Here is a 15,870-nt window from a genome sequence, read left to right on the forward strand (position 1 = left end):
GTCTAAATTATTTTATGATTTTTGAACTAGCTCATTTACACACAAATTGACCCAGCCGTTTTCACATGCCGACAGTCGCTCTGGTGATCACAGCTTCAGGGCGCAACAATTCTGCCCTCTTTATCAGACAAAGGCAGTTCCGGAAGTAATTCAACGGATTATAACGTAGAAAATTGTATTTTGAGTTATTTCCCACCAAAAGATGAAAAATAAACGGTCCGCGTAAATTGGTAATACTAATGACGCGTCGAGACCACTGTGTAGTATGCATGCCAATTAGCCAACACACCATAGTTCTTCAACCTCAACCACAAATGCACCTAACAATAGCACAGCCATTTTGTAATTAATTAAAATGTACATATTTTCTGATAGTTATATATTGGTGCTGTACACTATTGCTGTTGTAGGCTAGAACTTATGCATGTTGTAAATGCATAAATGTTGTAAACATATTGGAAACGTACTCTTTCAGATGATCTTAAGTCTTTTCAGTCCATTATGACCAATGACTTCATTAAATATAAACCTAACTTTGAGTGCGCGTTTTTTATGTTTTTTCTAGACATGGAATTGTTATATAGTCAAAACTGGTTAGGCTTTCGATTGCAAAGTAGGCTACAGCGAGCATTACAGAAAGAAAAAAAAATCCAATTAGCGGTATTACTAAATGACCAAAACCAGCGCCCCTTCTTTGACACCTGTTAGGCGAAGTAGTTCTAAATCAGCTTTTACACGATGTGCACATTAATACCATGTTAACGCATTTATTATTACGGGCTAAGAGTCATTATGAAATCTAATTTAACTGAAATATGCGTAACTGTATAAATTCTCCGCAACCAGTCAGGCATTGCAAACATCAACTCTGCGCCAGCATTGCGGGCACTTACCTGATTCCTTGCCTCTGGAGTACAGGCGGTGAATGCCTTGATATCTGGATAATTAACTGCTCCGCATGGAAAAGCACAGATTGTATTTACAGAAAATGGGAACTTGTCTATTCGTGAGGACTGCTAAACATCGCAGGATAATTTCGTGTCCGTCAGCGCGTCCTGGTCCCCAAGATTCGAGGTCATGAGCGCGAAAGCTCGTGCTGTGCCCTGGCTAAAGAACTAATGTTATTTCTGTAAAGCGCCCGCAAGTCCTCACGAATACAGCTGAATACCTCAGAACGGGAGCTCCCTCAGTGTTCTCTCCTCTCTCAACCTTCTGTTTCTTTTCCCCTCCCTCTCCCGCTGACACGGCCGTCTGATATGACTGTCAAAACATGCCAGATATCGTGTCCCACCACTTAATTATTTAATCCACATTTGCAGTTCAGATATGTGACCCGAGCCATTGGGTTAGCAAAATATTCCTCAACTATTTAAAAAAAATTATCGGCACTCTTCAAAATACGATTGGAGTCCTTTTCACCTATTGTTATTGAGCAAATTCGTTAATACTATATTCGTACATTACATGAAAAAAGTAACAAATCAATATTATTTTCAGAAATTGGAATCATTTCACATGCTATTTATGTTACTCTCTCCGCAACAACTAATTTAAAGAGAAATGTGACAGAAACATGCGATTCCCAATGGACAGTCGAGGCAGACGCCCAGTTGATTTACAGCTGAGTTTACACCCCTGAGCAGAGAAGCCTGCGGTTACAAAAGACAAGGAGGTTCATCAAGGTGATAGGTTCTCTGAGCTATATGACTGACTCACACCCTCTCTGGCAGGATTCACTGTTTTTTATTGCTGAAACAGGATGTGGTTGAAATGTAATTATCTCAACATGTTTGTTGAATCTTTATGTGGGTGTTGAATGAAGTCTTTGCCTTTATGACATTCTGGTTGCATTTAATTTAAATGTTGACTGTATTTATTTTTCAGCTGTATTGGAGCCTCTGTCTCATATGGGTATCCAACTTTTTAACAAGATACCAGTGCAAGTATCTGAGTGGTGAAGAAACACTGTAACAGGATTAATTTAATGTTGTCTCAATTATCTGACTCCAAAATAGCAGTTTAACCTTTCCTCTGTGTTAATAGTCATGTATAGATGGAGGAGACTGATTTCCGCCAGTAATGTGGCTTTATATGGATCGCTATCTATCTTGGCACACATGGACATTCTTCTGCCTTGTGTTGCCTGCAGAGATATAATTGTGTAGCCTGCTACGACACTAGTGTATAGACGAATTATAGGGTGCAGATATCCTGAGTTCTGTGTGTATGTTATGAACTCAAACAGCTAGGTGTGCAGTGGTAAGAGTCAAAGAGGAATGGCAGGTTAATGTGAATGCAATTTATTGTACAGTACGTTAATAATGGAAATATACAGTGGTGCAAAAGTGTGTGTGCAGCTGAATGGCTGTACACATATGATGCACATGAGACCGTGTTGACGAGTCTCCCCAAACCATTTCCCTTTTCCCCTTATATACAAAAAGTAAAAGAAAAATCCCAAGTCATCAAATAAACACATAACCATAACAAAACAGTACAGATCAGTGATCCTGCTCGTCTCTTCAAGCGTTTCTCCTTTGGGTTAACCTTAGTATCTGGCTGGGCACTGACCCATAAGTATCAAGATCTTTAGTCAGCGACCGACCACCAAAGACTGATGCCGGCTTTCCAACAGTACAAAGCACGATCAGACTATTACGGGGAAGCTGAGGTTTACATAGCGCTGATCCTGTAGGATGTTCTGCGACGGAGCGCTGTCTCTTTATGGCACCTGCTGACTCCCTGTCAGCACAGTAAACAGTCTGTTTCCCCTGGGGGGCCTGCTAAGAGCGGACTGCTGTAAACCGCCCTACGCATGAAGAGCGTGAGGGCCAACCTCTCTGCTGAATGCTGCTTTTCTGAAGTGGGTGAATTTGCTCAGTGGACTTTCTTTCCTAGCACCTGTTCCTCAGATAAAGTTTTCATGAGGACAATGCGTATACAAATAAAAAAAACTGATCGAAATACGACCAGAGTTCTGACAATGACAGTCAAGTAGAGATGCAAATTTTGTGCAATTATTTTAATCGATCATCAGCGCCCATTAATAACGATCAACTGATTACCATAAAATCTGCTGTATGGCCTATAAAAATACACCCTCTAAATGCGCCTACCATTTAATTTGTTATATATATCAATGATATTTCAGAAATGTCCCAACAATCATTAGAAAAGGATTTTGCATTATGCATTAAAGCCATAATGGCAAAAAACAAAATTATACACAGGTTCACTGACTGAGAAAACAATGCAGGGGACTGCTAACATTTTTGTTACTTGTGTTTGGGGGCAGGGTGGAGGTTGTGTGGGTGTATGCTGCTGGGAGCTGGGTGGAGGTTGTGTGTGTGTGTTGTTGGGGGCAGGGTGGAGGTTGTGTGGGTGTGTGTTGTTGGGGGCAGGGTGGAGGTTGTGTGGGTGTGTGTTGTTGGGGGCAGGGTGGAGGTTGTGTGGGTGTGTGTTGTTGGGGGCAGGGTGGAGGTTGTGTGGGTGTGTGTTGTTGGGGGCAGGGTGGAGGTTGTGTGGGTGTGTGCTGCTGGGAGCTGGGTGGAGGTTGTGTGTGTGTGTTGTTGGGGGCAGGGTGGAGGTTGTGTGGGTGTGTGTTGTTGGGGGCAGGGTGGAGGTTGTGTGGGTGTGTGCTGCTGGGAGCTGGGTGGAGGTTGTGTGTGTGTGTTGTTGGGGGCAGGGTGGAGGTTGTGTGGGTGTATGCTGCTGGGAGCTGGGTGGAGGTTGTGTGGGTGTGTGTTGTTGGGGGCAGGGTGGAGGTTGTGTGGGTGTGTGTTGTTGGGGGCAGGGTGGAGGTTGTGTGGGTGTGTGTTGTTGGGGGCAGGGTGGAGGTTGTGTGGGTGTGTGTTGTTGGGGGCAGGGTGGAGGTTGTGTGGGTGTGTGTTGTTGGGGGCAGGGTGGAGGTTGTGTGGGTGTGTGTTGTTGGGGGCAGGGTGGAGGTTGTGTGGGTGTGTGTTGTTGGGGGCAGGGTGGAGGTTGTGTGGGTGTGTGTTGTTGGGGGCAGGGTGGAGGTTGTGTGGGTGTATGCTGCTGGGAGCTGGGTGGAGGTTGTGTGGGTGTGTGTTGTTGGGGCAGGGTGGCGATTGTGTGGGTGTGTGCTGTTGGGGGCAGGGTGGAGGTTGTGCGGGTGTGTGTTGTTGGGGGCAGGGTGGAGGTTGTGTGTGTGTTTTGTTGGGGGTTGGATGGAAGTTGTGTGGGTGTGTGCTGTTGGGGGCAGGGTGGAGGTTGTGTGGGTGTGTGTTTTTGGGGGCAGGGTGGAGGTTGTGTGGGTGTGTGTTGTTGGGGGCAGGATGGAGATTGTGTGGGTGTGTGTTGTTGGGGCAGGGTGGAGGTTGTGTGGGTGTGTGCTGGTGTTGGAGGCAGGGTAGAGGTTGTGTGGGTGTGTGTTGGTGTTGGAGGCAGGGTGGAGGTTGTGTGAGCGTGTGCTGGTGTTGGAGGCAGGGTGGAGGTTGTGTGGGTGTGTGTTGTTGAGGGCTGGGTGGAGGTTGTGTGTGTGTGTGCTGTTGGGGCAGGGTGGAGGTTGTGTAGGTGTGTGTTGTTGGGGGCAGGGTGGAGGTTGTGTGTGTGTGTGCTGGTGTTGGGGGCAGGGTGGAGGTTGTGTGGGTGTGTGCTGTTGGGGGCTGGGTAGAGGTTGTGTGGGTGTGTGTTGTTGGGGGCAGGGTGGAGGATGTGTGGATGTGTGCTGGTGTTGGGGGCAGGATGGAAGTTGTGTGGGTGTGTGTTGTTGGGGTCAGGGTGGAGGTTGCGTGGGTGTGTTGTTTTTGGGGTCAGGGTGGAGGTTGTGTGTGTGTGTTGTTTTTGGGGCAGGGTGGAGGTTGTGTGGGTGTGTGCTGCTGGGGGCTGGGTGGAGGTTGTGTGGGTGTGTGTTGTTGGGGGCAGGGTGACAATTGTGTGGGTGTGTGCTGTTGAGGGCAGGGTGGAGGTTGTGTGGGTGTATGCTGGTGTTGGGGGCAGGGTGGAGGTTGTGCAGGTGTGTGTGTTGTTGGGGGCAGGGTGGAGGTTGTGTGTGTGTTTTGTTGGGGGTTGGATGGAAGTTGTGTGGGTGTGTGTTGTTGGGGGCAGGGTGGAGGTTGTGTGGGTGTGTGTTGTTGGGGGCAGGGTGGAGGTTGTGTGGGTGTGTGTTGTTGGGGGCAGGATGGAGATTGTGTGGGTGTGTGTTGTTGGGGGCAGGGTGGAGGTTGTGTGGGTGGGTGCTGGTGTTGGAGGCAGGGTGGAGGTTGTGTGGGTGTGTGTTGTTGGGGGCAGGGTGGAGATTGTGTGGGTGTGTGTTGTTGGGGGCAGGGTGGAGGTTGTGTGTGTGTGTGCTGGTGTTGGGGGCAGGGTGGAGGTTGTGTGGGTGTGTGCTGTTGGGGGCTGGGTGGAGGTTGTGTGGGTGTGTGTTGTTGGGGGCAGGGTGGAGGATGTGTGGATGTGTGCTGGTGTTGGGGGCAGGATGGAAGTTGTGTGGGTGTGTGTTGTTGGGGTCAGGGTGGAGGTTGCGTGGGTGTGTTGTTTTTGGGGTCAGGGTGGAGGTTGTGTGTGTGTGTTGTTTTTGGGGCAGGGTGGAGGTTGTGTGGGTGTGTGCTGCTGGGGGCTGGGTGGAGGTTGTGTGGGTGTGTGTTGTTGGGGGCAGGGTGACAATTGTGTGGGTGTGTGCTGTTGAGGGCAGGGTGGAGGTTGTGTGGGTGTATGCTGGTGTTGGGGGCAGGGTAGAGGTTGTGCAGGTGTGTGTGTTGTTGGGGGCAGGGTGGAGGTTGTGTGTGTGTGTTTTGTTGGGGGTTGGATGGAAGTTGTGTGGGTGTGTGTTGTTGGGGGCAGGGTGGAGGTTGTGTGGGTGTGTGTTGTTGGGGGCAGGGTGGAGGTTGTGTGGGTGTGTGTTGTTGGGGGCAGGATGGAGATTGTGTGGGTGTGTGTTGTTGGGGGCAGGGTGGAGGTTGTGTGGGTGGGTGCTGGTGTTGGAGGCAGGGTGGAGGTTGTGTGGGTGTGTGTTGTTGGGGGCAGGGTGGAGATTGTGTGGGTGTGTGTTGTTGGGGGCAGGGTGGAGGCTGTGTGGGTGTGTGCTGGTGTTGGAGGCAGGGTGGAGGTTGTGTGAGCGTGTGCTGGTGTTGGAGGCAGGATGGAGGTTATGTGGGTGTGTGTTGTTGAGGGCTGAGTGGAGGTTGTGTGGGTGTGTGCTGTTGGGGCAGGGTGGAGGTTGTGTAGGTGTGTGTTGTTGGGGGCAGGGTGGAGGTTGTGTGTGTGTGTGCTGGTGTTGGAGGCAGGGTGGAGGTTGTGTGGGTGTGTGCTGTTGGGGGCTGGGTGGAGGTTGTGTGGGTGTGTGTTGTTGGGGGCAGGGTGGAGGATGTGTGGATGTGTGCTGGTGTTGGGGGCAGGGTGGAGGTTGTGTGGGTGTGTACTGTTGGGGGCAGGGTGGAGATTGTGTGGGTGTGTGTGTTCTTGGGGGCAGGGTGGAGGTTGTGTGGGTGTGTGCTGTTGGGGGCAGGGTGGAGGTTGTGTGGATGTGTGCAGCAGGGCAGGGGGCAGAAGGGGGGTGTGAGCAGAAACATAGGTGGAGATGGAGGAGATCATTCTGGGAGGAATTTCATTTTTTTTTACCACATCAAGACAACTTCTGCAGTTTCATTTCCAGAATTTAGTGCCGCAGCACCCTATGTCACTCTCTCTCTCTCTGTCACTGTCTCTCTCTCTCACAAACACGCACACACACATAAACACACGCACAAACACATACACGCACACACACACACACGTGCATACACATACACGCACAAACACACACACACACACACACACACACACACGTGCATACACATACACGCACACACACACACACACACGCACACACACACACACATACACACACGTGCATACACATACACACACACACACACACACGCAAAACACACACACACGCACACACACACACACACACACACACACACATATACGCACACGTGCATACACATACACACACACACGCACACACGCAAAACACACACACACACACACAGGCACATACACACACACACACACACAGAATCAGCCCGTTAATTGGATCTGGCATAGCATTTTTCACGCTTGTGTTGCCTGGGAGTACATGTTCAGATTGGAAAAAAAAATCAAACAATTAAGACAATGCTTTTTCTCTCTTTCAAATTCAAATTCAAATTACCTTTATTGGCATAATGTGCATAGTTAATTATTTCCAAATTGTGCATGTGTGTGTGGTATTTGAGTATGTTATCTTGTGTAATGTCATGTCATGTGTATTTTAGGTGAACAATGAATGTTGCATTGCACAATATTTAAGAAAAGAATATACTGTACAAAGAAAAGTGGTTGAGAAGAGAACATATAGAACCTTCTGTAATGGGCTGGGGTAGACTCGATATATGTGTTGTACTGTATGTGTCAACATTACTCACTGTCCCTCAGTTTGTGGCAAGTGGCGATGTACTCTCTCTCTCCCTCTCTCTCTCTCTCTCTCTCTCTCTCTCTCTCGCTCCATTATTTCAGTGCAAGATTGCATCAATATGTTCAGGCCCATGTGCGTAGCATCAGAAGGCCCAGAGGGTCCTTGTCTGGAGAGATGTGTCTGCTGGTTTGACTGGTTTAGGTGGTGCTCAAGTGTGGCCTCCCATGTTTGGCTAGCAGTATGAAAGGGACCGGCCTGTCAGGCCTGGAGGCTATCTGGGTGCATGTGAATGAGCCCTGAGAAGGTTTCACAGTGCGTTCTTATGTAAGTGCCTCTGCTGGGCCTTGTTTTGGGCATCAGGGTATGTCAGAGAGATCCACATGCTGTTTCCACAGGGCAGGATTGGAATTCAAGCCAAACGGTCTTTCACCTTAGAGCATCTATTGCCAGGCTAAAGCTCCTTGAAGCATTTGTTTGCCACCTGAAGCAGTTTATGTATACACTACATGGCCAAAAGTATGTGGACGCCTGACATCCAACATCTCATCCAAAATTATGGGCATTAATATGGAGTTGGTCCACCCTTTGCTGCTATAACAGCCTCCACTCTTCTGGGAAGGCTTTTACTAGATGTTGGAGCATTGCTGCAGAGATTTGCTTCCAATCAGGCAGAACATCATCAGTGAGGTCAGGCCCTGATTAGGCAATTAGGCCTGGCTCACAGTTGGCTTTCCAATTGATCACAAAGGTGTTGCATGGGGTCGAGGTCACGGTTCAGAGCAGGCCAGTCAAGTTCTTCTACACTGATCTTGACAAAACCATTAATATTTGGATCTCACTGAAACAGGAAAGGGCCTTCCCCAAACTAAATCATCTAAAATGTCATTGCATTAAAATTTGGCTTCACTGGAACTAAGGGGCCTAGCCCCAAAGCAAACAGCCCTAGACCAAGGGTGTTCAGATACTTTATACATACAGTGTACATCACCCGGCCCCTCTGAACAGCACTACACAGAACTCTGCAAATTGGTCTTCTAGTATTATTCCTGTTAAAATGTCCAATCATATGCAGCCGTGCTCTTGCTGTAGTCTCCACAGCCAATGACAATCACCCACCCTCCTCTGAAGCTTGTGATGTCACCAGCTGCTTCTTTTCACAATGCAGCCCCCAAGCCGAGCTGCACAGACACCAGCCGGAGGAAAATGCTTCGTGGGCAGCTTTAGCAGCCAGACCGAGTGACCAGCAGGGGGCGTGGCTTTGGCTGCTGTCACTCCTGCGCTTGTGAGGCTGAGAATGGGACGAGCCTGATCAGCGCTGATCCTTAACCGTGGCTGTGTGTGCAGTGCAGAGGTGCTTAAAGGGACCATGCAGCAGTGTGATGAGTTACTCCTGAGAGGTGCTACTCCTGTCATGCAGGTGGGTGTAAATCAGAATTTGCGGAGGGACCCCTGCATTAAACCCACTGACCCATGCTGCGGATCGTTCCCCTGAAAATGAAGTTAGCTCTGCAGAGAATGAATAATGCGCAATCCACTCTGCTGACATCTAATGTTTATGCAATTCCACTGACCCCGTCTCGCTAGCTCAAGAGCAAAAGCTTAAATTTCAGCTGCCTCTGATTGAGACCTTGCTTTCCAGCCACGGCAGTATCAGAGAGTGACTGTGCATGCTGTTTATTTATCACATACACACACACTCACACACACAGGGGCATTGGGAAAAGGTAATGTCAGCTTCTTTAATAGAGAGAAAACACAAGTGGTGGGAATTAGCCTTCAGCCTGGATTAGTGCCTCTCAGATCAGAGGAAATGTTAATTACCTGAGACATTCACCAGATCACTCACCTGAGTCACTCACCTGACTCATTCACCTGAGTCATTCACCAGATCATTCACCTGAGTCACTCACCTGAGTCATTCACCTGAGTCATTCACCAGATCACTTACCTGAGTCACTCACCTGAGTCATTCACCAGATCACTCACCTGAGTCATTCACCAGATCACTCACCTGAGTCATTCACCAGATCATTCACCTGAGTCACTCACCTGACTCATTCACCTGAGTCATTCACCAGATCACTTACCTGAGTCACTCACCAGATCATTTACCTGAGTCACTCACCTGAGTCATTCACCAGATCACTCACCTGAGTCATTCACCAGATCATTCACCTGAGTCACTCACCTGACTCATTCACCTGAGTCATTCACCAGATCACTCACCTGAGTCACTCACCAGATCACTTACCTGAGTCACTCACCTGAGTCATTCACCAGATCACTTACCTGAGTCACTCACCTGAGTCATTCACCAAATCACTCACCTGAGTCATTCAGCTGAGTCATCCACCAGATCACTTACCTGAGTCACTCACGAGTCATTCACCAGATCACTCAGCTAAGTCATTCACCTGAGTCATTCACCAGATCACTCAGCTAAGTCATTCACCTGAGTCATTCACCATGTCACTCACTAGAAGCTAGAGCTAAAGAGAATATTCAGACTCTCTCAGGTTTATATTTTCCAGTGACAAACAGGAACATTTAAATTCAGATTGTTGTGTTAAAGTTTGCCTTTTGAGCACACGTGTTGTATGTCTTCTCTTGCTGACGGTATATCTTTGCAAGTTTCATGGAAAACTGTCCAAACAGAATGGATGCTGTTGAGCCCAGGAGCCAGAAGGCAGGCCAGGGGTCAGCTCATGGCCCAGCATGCTCTGGGGAGGAGGGCGGAGAGGAGAAAGAAATGTGAGAAATGACCTGTGAAGCAAGGGCACAAAGGACAGCTTTGATCAAACATGAGGGTACAGGGGTGATGTTGGGATGTGGATTTATAATGAGAAACGCATAAGCGCAGCTTTTTTGATCCCTATCCCCCTGTTTTTTTTAGGAAATCCTTCACACATCTTACAAATCAAAGATATAGAAGAGTTAAAGCAAAGGAGAAGGAAGGATGAAAGCGAGAGAAAGAATGAAGATTAAAACATAAGCGATAAGAATTAAAGGGAGGGATTTAGAGGAGGCATTAACAGGAGGAGACAGGGAGGAGAGGTGGAAAGACGGGGTGGAATGCAGAATTCTGGCCCGTGTCATTCCAGATCACGCTGTGTGTCTCCAGCGCATTCCCCGAGCGCGTGGCTGTGACACGCCCTCATATTTAACGGGGTGCTGCTCTGTGCAGCGGGGCGAGTCCCCTGCTGCATGACCAGCAGTGCTGCAGCTCATTCCCCCACTTCCTCCACACTGCTCTCCTGCACAAATAAAATAACCACTCAGCACACAGCTTCTCCACTGATACCAGCCTACTGAAACAGGGAAAAGGGCATGATCATATGAGTCATTATACCCCATCCCCACTGTAGAGCTGAACCAGGCTGGCTCATTATACCCCATCCCCACTGTAGAGCTGGAACCAGGCTGGCTCATTATACCCCATCCCCACTGGAGAGCTGAACCAGGCTGGCTCACAATAGCCCTTTCCCAGTGTAGAGCTGGAACCAGGCTGGCTCATTATACCTCTTTCCCACTGTAGAGCTGGAACCAGACTGGCTCATTATAGCCCTTTCCCACTGTAGAGCTGAACCAGACTGGCTCATTATAGCCCTTTCCCACTGTAGAGCTGAACCAGGCTGGCTCATTATAGCCCTTTCCCACTGTAGAGCTGAACCAGGCTGGCTCATAATAGCCATTTCCCACTGTACAGCTGGACTAGGCTGGCTCATTATAGCCCTTTCCTACTGTAGAGCTGAACCAAGCTGGCTCATTATAGCCCTTTCCCACTGTAGAGCTGAACCAGGCTGGCTCATTATAGCCCTTTCCCACTGTACAGCTGAACCAGGCTGGCTCATAATAGCCCTTTCCCACTGAGAGCTGAACCAGCCTGGCTCATTATAGCCCTTTCCCACTATAGAGCTGAACCAGGCTGACTCATTATAGCCCTTTCCCACTGTAGAGCTGAACCAGGCTGGCTCATTATAGCCCTTTACCACTGTAGAGCTGAACCAGGCTGGCTCATTATAGCCCTTTCCTACTGTATAGCTAAACTAGACTGGGTCATTATAGCCTTTTCCCACTGTAGACCTGAACCAGGCTGACTCATTATAGCCCTTTCCCACTGTAGACCTGAACCAGGCTGGCTCATTATAGCCTTTTCCCACTGTGGAGCTGAACCAGGCTGGCTCATTATAGCCCTTTCCCACTGTAGACCTGAACCAGGCTGGCTCATTATAGCCCTTTCCCACTGTAGAGCTGAGCCAGGCTGGCTCATTATAGCCCTCTCCCACAGTAGAGCTGGAACTAGGCTGGCTCATTATAGTCATTTCCCACTGAACAGCTTGTTGGGCAGTTCACAGAATTCCCCCAAAGGAAAACAGGCTGTTTACTGTGCAGACAGGGAGTCAGCAGGGTGTGACATAAAGACAGTGCTGAGTTGCAAAACATCCTACTAGATCACCATTATGTAAGACTTAGGTTCATCACAATTCAATGTGATCATGTTTTGTATTGTTCAAAGCTAATGTTATGGGGAACAAGTTGGCATCTTTGGTGGTGGGGTGCTTATTAAAGATATGGATACCTATTGGTCAGCACCCAGTCAGATGCAAAGGTTAACCCAGTGTGATATGCTTACAGAGATAATGCAAGCAGGATTATTGATCTATACTCTTATGTTATGATTGTGTGTTTATTTGATGACTTGGAGGTTTTAATATTTTTGTTTATTATTGTAAGGGAAAACAATGCAATGATTCGGGGAGATTCGTCAACATAGTCTCCTGCGCATACGCCTATGCGTATAACCATTCCACTGTGCATACATTTTGCAACATTGTATCCTGCCATTATTAGCATACTGTGAAATAAATTGCATTCACCTGAACCTGCAATTCCTCTTTGACTCTTACTACTGCACAAGCAGCAGTTTTAGGGTCCCAGCACACACACAGAGCACAGGATATCTGCACCCCATGGTCACTCGCATGTACACTAGTGTTGTAGCAGGACACACAAGCCAGAAGCACTTCCGCAAGAGCTGTGTCTCCTGAGCAGACTGCCTGCCCTGTTTCATGACATTCTGTGTGTCTCTGTATATATATATAATATATATGTTGACACCCCTTCTATAATTAGTGGGTTCAGCTACTTCAGCCACACCCATTACTGGCAGGTGTGTAAATCAAGCATGCAGCCATGCAATCTCCATACACAAACATTGGCAGTAGGATGGGTCATACTGAAGAGCTCAGTGACTTTCAACGTGGCACTGTCATAGGATTCCATCTTTCCAACAAGTCAGTTCATCAATTTTCTGCCCACCTAGAGCTGTCCCAGTCAACTGTAAGTGCTGTTATTGTGAAGTAGAAACATATAGGAGCAACAGTTCAGCCGTGAAGCGGTAGGCCACACAAGCTCACAGAACAGGACCGCTGAGTGCGGAAGCACGCAGCGTGTAAAAATTATCTGTCCTCAGTTGCAACACTCACTACAAAGTTTCAAACTACCTCTGGAAGCATCGTCAGCCCAAGAACTGTTCATCGGGAGCTTCAGAAAATGGGTTTCCATGGCAGAGCAGCCGTACACAAGCCTAACATCACCATGTGCAATGCCAAGTGTTGGCTGGAGTGGTGTAAAGCACACTGCCATTGGACTCTGGAGCAGTGGAAACGCAATCTCTGGAGTGATTAATCATGCTTGCCTATCTGGCAGTCTGACGGATGAATCCGGGTTTGGCAAATGCCAGGAGAAGGCTACCTGCCCAAATGCATAGTGCCGACTGTAAAGTTTGAAGGAATAATGGAATAATGGTCTGGGGCTGTTTTGCATGGTTTGGGCTAGGCCCCTTTGTTCCAGTGAAGGGATAACTTAACGCAATGACATTCTAGAGAATTCTGTGCTTCCAACTTGGTGGCAGCAGTCCAATTTTAGGATGACAATGCCCTTGTGCACAAAGCCAAGTCCACAAAGAAATGGTTTGCACATAGCCCTGCACAGAGCCCTGACCTCAACCCCATCCAACACCTTTGGGGTGAATTGGAATGCCGACTGCGAGCCAGGCCTTATGCCCAACATCAGTGCCCAACCTCACACATGTTCTTGTGGCTGAATGGAAGCTAATGTGCAGAGCCATGTTCCAAAGTCTAGTGGAAAGCCTTCCCAGAAGAGTGGAGCCTGTCACAGCAGGAAAAGTGAGTCCAACTCCACATTAATGTCCATGGTTTTGGAATGAGATGTTCAACAAGCACATATGGGTATGATGTCTGGGTGTCCACATACCTTTGGTCATGTAGCGTGTATATATTTATTCTCTAATTTCTGTATTATTTACAGGATCTCCTGAGATGGAGAAGTGGAGAGGGAGGGAGGGAGCAGCTGAGCAGAGACAAAGGCTGACATTGAGCTGTGCTCTTCTGCTAATTTCTAAAGCGAGTCTAGCTCACCCTTGTAGCCCTTGTGTCTTCATCATGACTCATAACACAAGGGCAGGACTCTTGTCTGCTCCCCCATGTCACACGTGGGTTTGTGTGTGCGTGTGTGTGTGTGTGTGTGTATGTGTGTGCGTTTGGACAGGCTTTAAAGAGGGAAAACTATTTCCTCTTATCTGCTGAAGGGAGATAATGCATTCATTGGTGGGAAAGCCTGGCCCCTCTGTGATTAGTTTATTTCATTATTTATTTTCACATAAATAACTGAACACAGAAACAAAAGGCAAACATACCTGTACTTCAATTTCAAATACCCTCCCCCCGCACACACGCACACACACCCACGCACACACACAGGCACACACACATTTAATTACATTTTATTTGGCAGATGCTTTTATTCAAAGCAACATACAATCAGTGTAGGGGGTGACCTTGCATTGCAGCCTTTCACCGTTGGTGTGTGTGTGAATGGGTGAATTAGAGGCATCAATTGTAAAGCGCTTTGGATAAAAGCGCTATATAAATGCAGTCCATTCTATTTACCATGCATACCGAAGACAGGAACACTGGAACAAATACAGAACACAGGTCTGCTAAGACACTATTCTCATTAAGTGTCAGCCATAGCCACGAACATCAAGTCTAGTTCATGCAGTACACAAGTCGGTAGAGTTATGGCAAGTCAAACTAGAAGTGAGGTACGATTATAAGAGATATGATAAAGAGCTACAACATCAAGATGATAGTACAAGTGAAACACAAAAGTGCAAGATGAAGACACAAGTGTAACATGAAAGTTCTAGAAGATCAGGATACAAGGATACAAGTGATATAAGACAGTGACCCGACAGTGACACAGTTGTGTTGTCTGTACTCAAGCACGTTGGATTTGAATTATAACACTGAAAAGGAGGTTATAATGCAGACTGTCAGCTTTAATTTTACAGTATTTACATCCATTTCCCCTTTTTATGCATTGTCCCCCCATTTTAGGGGAGATAAAGTAGTGGAACAAATTAACAAAATCTGAAATAAATGTGTTATATTTAGTTATAATTGCAGCGCTTACAGTAAAAATAAATAAATAAAAAACATTTAATGCATGCTCGTCTCCACCCTAAGACATCCGATAAAAAAGCGCAGAAAAATAAAAATGAGCACTGACTGAATGGTTTGTGGAGGAATGGGGAGTTAGTTCCACCACTGGGGAGCTGCGGTGGAGAAGCTCCATGGGTGGAGCGAGCGAGAGCCAGTCACCCGGATGGCAGGGAGTGCAAGTCGCCCTGATACAGCTGAGCGGAGTGGAGCGGTCGAGCTGGCGTGTAGGGTTGAATCATGTCCCGTAGGTAGGCGAGGGCTGTACTGTTGGCTGCAGTGTAGGTGAGGGTCAGGACTTTGAACCTGATCCTGGCAGTGACCGGTAGCCAGTGGAGTGACCTCAGCAGAGGAGTGACACGTGAGAACTTAGGAAGCTGGAAAACAAGTTGGGCAGCGGCATTCTGGATGAGTTGTCGTGGCTGTATGGCACAGGCTGGCAGGCTTGCGAGAGGGCAGTTGTAGTAATCTAGACGGGAGATTACCATAGCCTGGATGAGTAGCTGGGTGGAGTACGTGGTCAGGTATGGTCGAATCCTCCTGATGTTGTATAGGAATCTGCAGGAGTGTGACATTGCTGCGATTTGCCCCTTGAGGTCCAGCTGGTCATCCAGGACCACCCCCAGGCTCTTTGCAGAGTGAGAGGCAGTCCCTGTAGTGCCATTGACAGTGATTAAGAGCTCCTGCAGTAGAGAGGTCTTGTGAGGGATGAAGAGCAGCTCAGTCTAGTCAAGGCTGAGCTTCAGGTGATGCCGGGCCATCCACCTTGAGATATCAGCCAGGCATGTGGATATCCTCTCATTACCATGAGTGGCAGAGGGGGGGGAAGAGAAGAAGAGTTTTGTATCATCAGCATAGCAATGATTAGAAAAGCCATGTACATTAATTACTGAGCTTAGAGATTTGGTGTAAATCGAGAACAGCAGAAGTCCCAGTACAGGTCCCTGT

Source organism: Anguilla anguilla, chromosome 14 (genome assembly GCF_013347855.1).
Source record: "Anguilla anguilla isolate fAngAng1 chromosome 14, fAngAng1.pri, whole genome shotgun sequence".
NCBI classification, from domain to species: domain Eukaryota; kingdom Metazoa; phylum Chordata; class Actinopteri; order Anguilliformes; family Anguillidae; genus Anguilla; species Anguilla anguilla.